We start from the raw sequence: 5,763 nt of genomic DNA on the forward strand, positions 1-5,763 counted from the left end.
AACAACTGGCCTAACAGCAAATGTCTATATCCTGTGTTGGCCTAACTTGCTCATCTGTGTGCAACTTTGGGCTGCATTTCATGCATGAAAGGTGCTATATAAATTATTATCGCTCTTTCACTCTGAGACTCATAAGGCAGTACTAGATTTAGTAATATTACCATGAATCTAGCTATTTATTTACCATATTTTATTGGAAAACATCTCTGAAACTCTGAAAAAGTCATATTGCTAGTTTACCATAAAAGGCCAATTCGACCAGTTGGTTGAGCATATTTTCAAAAAAGTAATTACACCCTTGTTACAAAAATGTTTTGTGCATCAACTTATATAATTCTGTTCAGTAAGTGCTCTGACACTAAAATATGTCAAAAATGATATGGTTACCTTACAAAAGTTGACCAAAAAGAGTGATTTCTTCAGGAGTGATTTTTAGCATGCCAACTTTCTCAGTGGAAGCTAGCTGAAGGGCATTCTGTTCGAACCACAGTGACATCTAGAGGTTGTTTTGTGCATAACATGTCAACCAAACTATGGCTGAATCAGATGGAGTTACACTTTTTTATTTATTTTTCAACAAGATATCAAAACACAAAATGTGCTCTACCAAATGGTGGCGCTGGCTGCTAAAGGTTAAGACAGCATCACCATAAGAGGCCAACAAGAGTGACAGGGTGTGTCACTTTGCTGATTGCTGAAGGATAGACCAGCTATGCAGGATATTCTCTGAAGATTTCCCAAGGGGTACAAGCTGCTGCTGGAGTACTGACTGGAAGTAGTGCTGATATCATGTCTACCATATCCTCTTAAAATACTCTGTCCAACAATATAAGTCTAATGACACATTTTTATTTAAGATGCATTCTTGTACTAAGGAGGGGAATTTGAAAGAGAATACCTGAAAAAGTACTTGTTGGTGTAGTTAAATTAGTATACTGAGTCAAACAGTATCACTCTCATTAAGAATTTATGGCAGAAAATCATTTTATCTCTCATCAAAGATAGCAGAAAACATGCATCATTGTACTCAAGAGGGGAGTTTGACAGAGTACACAGTAAAAGTACTCTAAATAGTATTTATCAATCCTCAACCTCCAAGCTATTTTAATATAGATTTGAAGAAAAAAACCTCGATGCTGACTTGACCACGCAAACGGGAAATACGGCCGCATCAATTCAGCAGTGTCAGTAACATAAAACAGAGAGGTACTCATACTTTATAAGATAGGGATTCATGACAGTGCAAGACAGACAGCCAGATAGACAGATCGTGAGACAGACAGACAGACCAACAGACCGACAGACGCGCACACACATACGCACCCACACACGGACAGACTGTCTTCTGTATGTTTTGCATGTAGCCATATATTCAATGTATATTCGTGCAAACACGCACTGCACTGTCTAGGCAAAGAGTATGAACCTTTATTTTGAAGAGTACAGGGCAAGCATAGGGCAAACTAGCCAATCAGAAGCAAGGAGGCACTGGAGACCCACCCACCTATGGAAACAAAACAATAGAGTGGTATACTTGTTTTAACAGTAAGAACAGAAAAACGAAAAAACGAGCTGAATTTCCGTGTTTTGGTTTTGGGGCAAAATTGAAAAACAAAAAAACGACCCGTTTCTGTTTTATTATTAGTTTCAATTAGAACTAAAAAACTAACGGTTAAAACGTACCTTGGTCTGGTAAGACATAAATGTTGTTTTATTGCTATTGGAATTATATTTGCTTCCCCTCTTTATCAAATTGTGTTCTCAGATAAGAGAGGCTTTTTAAACACTTATAGGAAGTTGTTAGCATGATTTGGAACAGATATTGTTGAGGTTATTTGATAAAAATAGAAATTACTTATTGACAACTGATAATGCATGTCAGCTTTTCATGTGCCACATTGTCTTATTAATATTTGTGGTGCTTTAACGTATACATGGCCAGTCTATCGCACTTTAAGGACCACAAAAAAAACAATATAGGTCACAAATCTTAACAGCCTGCTGACCTGTAAAGGTGTCATAGACATTCACTTGATGTACGTCTTATTTTTCACTTGTAAAGCAAGTTCACCGGTTTTCAAGTATGTTCGCACACAATAGTCAGGGGCGCATACACTCACTGTATTTAATCCTCCTTCCCTACTAATCTTATACAATTCCTTCCTAAGGCTCTTTGAACGTGACTCAAAGTATTTGTGCTTGAGTGTTACGTAGTGATGTCACTTTGTTAAGGAAGTAAACAAATCTAGGCATTTCAGGCAGGGGGGGAGAGTATGTGGGAGAGAACCCCATCCTTCTGGAGGGAATTTGGGGATTTTAGCCTTTTTGACTATTTACATCCACAAAAACGTATATAACACTCTACAGGAAATCCAAAACCCCAAAAAGCATAATAGGGCCTCGTTTTAAATGTAAGTGAAAAGTTTTGAACGCATATTTTAATATCCTAGGTCTAGATCTTGTCTAAATACTCTATGGACATGTGTCTATGTACATTACAGATTATTAACCCAGCTTTACTGCTCCAATGGTGCTGTGGAAATGATCTCAGAAGGTCAATAGTCTATTACAGTGAACATTTGAGGCAATTATTATATGTACTTTGCAACATGTTTTATGAAGACCCTGGTGAAGGCCACCAGCAAAACATATTCTTAAACTTGACTTGAAATTGAAACCTCCGGTTTAGGTTTCAAGTAGGCACCAGACACCTGCTCTGAACATGTAGTCCCACATGTTCACAGTGACAGAATACATATCCTCATGGCTAAATCATAAAAAACACAAAAATCGCCTTTAAAGATCAACCTCAAGTCCAGGTTCGCTAGAAAGGATGTGCAAAGACAACATGCACATTCTGTTCAATTAGGTGGTATTTATTTGGAAATCCAGAAGTTAGTTTGCATTTGAGAGCAAATCCATTTAAAAAATGTCCAATCAATAGTTTAGTTCTTTTTTGTTGTAACAATATTATTTATAAAGCTCCACATTTTATCTAAATAAAGTCTGGGATTTAGTCGTTGATTCACCTGCATTGGTTATAGCTGCTCAATTAAACTACACAGTTCTTAAAAAACGTATCATCACCTGTGCAGAAGATTACCTTTTTCCTGAAAATAATTTAAAGACACTGGGAGTTCAATACCACAGATGTCTTGTCTTTTGGCCGGATCATTAGACCATTCTAGAAACTGGTAACCAAAATGAATTTTAGATTTGGAAAAGGAAAGGAGTGGCTTGGAAATCCTCAGAACTGTAAGGACTTTTGATGCTAAACCAGCAACAACGATAAGCAATTACCATGAAGCAGTTATCCCTCTAATAAAACAAAAATAATGTTGAAACTAGTTGTCCTAAAGCCAAAAACATGACCATAAAGCAAGTCAGGGTTAACATGATGCAAGTGAAGTGATGAAAAAGCAACACAAAGACTTCTGCTCTGATGACTTACATAAACCTTTGGGACTTTTATTCAAAAAAGTTTATCCAAAATCATAATGATCCACCATCAGCACCTATGGACGTAGTATCCCGTTACGTATCCTATAATGTAGATGGACACCAATGCAGCCAAAGCTCCGGCCGTCTTCACTGCTACTCCAGAGCTGCCGTTACACACACTGCTGTAGATCCTGTGAAAGTAAAAGAGAGGGAGGCAGAGTCAGGGTTAACAGCATTTAGTCGAATGTTGTGACTCATTACCTGTTTTTCAACACATTGTCACTTCATTTTGACTATAAGGTTTTAGAAAACCTAGTACTAAATATTTCAATTTGTGTCAAGTTAAAATGCCCCTTATGTAATTAAGGGTTTTCCCTTTGATGTAGTGTAATATATAAGTTGTTATGCTACTACGTCCGTAATACAGTGACATCACTATGTAACACGTCACGCCCCAACACATTGTACGTGAAAGGCATCTCTAAGCGTTTGGCCAATCACAACAAAGCCGGCCAGCTAACCAATCAGAGCAGACTGGGCTCTGGTTTCAGCAGAGGGTGAAAAGAGGTGCAAAGCCGCACAGGCATTCTCAGTATGAGAAAAGTAAAGACCTTTTTGAAGATTAAAGCATGGAGACATGTCACAAAAGAGGCTCAATTCTCAAAACCAATATGAACATGAAGATAAGCATGATAGGGCCCCTTTAATGGTTAACTTTGTATTTTGTGACATGAAATATAACCGCATAAAAATCCTTCCATTCATGTCCCAGTATTTTGTCTCATCAACATCTATACTTTTAAACTAGTTTTTGTTTTCTTGTGGCAGCAGAAAATCTTCGGCAATATGACAATTTAATATTTTACATTATTGCCTGTGTCTCACCTCTGTGAAGTAGTCTGTGATGATGCCTTTACGTCCATGTTGATGTTGTCCTCGTTCCAGCGGTCATACTGCACGCTGCCCGCGCTGGTAGTGTTAGGGTCCATGAGGAAATAGCTTCTTCCTCTACCTGCTGCCTAGAGTCACTGATAGACCAGATAAGGATCCCTCAGAGTCGCTGCTTAGCCTGGACACACACAATGTCTATTAAGTATTATACAAATGTTAGGTTGAACATGGAATTATTGTATAGTAATGATTACATCAAAAGTAACTTACTGCTGGCAATTTATCAAATAAAAGCTTCAAGAACCTGCACTTTAAATTAAGTCTAAACATATTTGACTAAATATGACATTTAAAATTAGTTTAGGTGTCATTGAGCATTTTCATTGGCACTTTTGACAGCGTCAAACCACCATGCCATGCTGATAATGCGTTTACATTACCAGGATTTGCGAACCGAGTTGTGCCGAATCGCTCTAAATTATAACTGAATCTCTGAAACTAAATTTTCTTTCCTGTGTCCCTGTTTGTTCTTTTAGATATCTGCTTAATTTTCACAATTTCACGTTCGCTTCAAGTTTCTGCTGTATCAGAAGTCACGTCAAGTTACAGCTGATGAAATCGCAGCATTACACGGTTTGCCACTTCACAATAAAAGCATTTAAATAACAAATAACGATGGACCTTTATTTTGAAGAATTGACGGGAATGTTTTTATCACCAATTTAGCGGAGCTGTTTTTAGCGTACTTTAAACTAGTAGAAAGATTAAGCAGCAGTACTAATGTTGGACTTTTATTTTTGAAACTGTGTTTTTTACAGTGTTTTAGATCTGATCATTTAACCAATAGTCACAGCCGTTCTGTGGAACCATGGACCCCTTCAAAACCGGTTAGCCCTGTTGTTAAATAAATGCGAGCTGCGTGATGGCATATATGGAAAAACTTCACATGTCAGTCAACTATTTCGAGAGTTTAATCAACTCTGGAGCTTAATCTGATGACATGACTGAAGTAATCAGAGTCAAAAGCAGTGATTTAATTTGATTTGATCATTGTCACCCTAATCAGAATTCACTTTACATTCCCCATATTCAAATACACGGAATGAGTGCTCACCTGTATGGGTCTGAAACACTTTACAATCTACAAAGCTCAGCTGCGCACGTTTAAAGACTGAGAGAGCACTGCCTCCTGCTTGTTATGAGACCTTGGTCATAGTTCATGTGTCCACTGAGGTGAGCCTGTCATAAATCAATTTCTTATATGACTCTTGGTGATAAGGGGCACTTTAAGCTTGTAGTCTCTGGTTTCGTCACATCTTGTGCAGATAGTGGACTGCAAAGCACAATTCTTGTTGCTAGTGTTGTAGATTTTCAGGATATTACTCCCCTGCATGAAAGTGTGATTTGGTACAATATAAAATCACTTTGGTA

At 37.7% G+C, this 5,763-nt stretch overlaps 1 long non-coding RNA gene across 2 annotated transcripts; it reads right to left on the reverse strand.

Moving 5' to 3' along the window:
- Nucleotides 1–2,881: 2,881 nt before the first annotated feature.
- LOC117494030 lies at nucleotides 2,882–5,528 on the reverse strand. 2 transcript variants are annotated; one of them, XR_004557043.1, is made up of 3 exons: nucleotides 5,447–5,528; nucleotides 4,327–4,510; nucleotides 2,882–3,632 (listed from the first exon to the last, which is right to left on the reverse strand). It is a non-coding gene; the product is annotated as an uncharacterized LOC117494030 (long non-coding RNA). The 2 variants fall into 2 exon arrangements; XR_004557044.1 differs by having other exon boundaries at nucleotides 4,327–4,527; nucleotides 5,447–5,477.
- Between the last annotated feature and the right edge of the window lie 235 nt (nucleotides 5,529–5,763).

Source organism: Trematomus bernacchii, unplaced genomic scaffold, assembly GCF_902827165.1.
Source record: "Trematomus bernacchii unplaced genomic scaffold, fTreBer1.1, whole genome shotgun sequence".
In the NCBI taxonomy this organism is placed as follows: domain Eukaryota; kingdom Metazoa; phylum Chordata; class Actinopteri; order Perciformes; family Nototheniidae; genus Trematomus; species Trematomus bernacchii.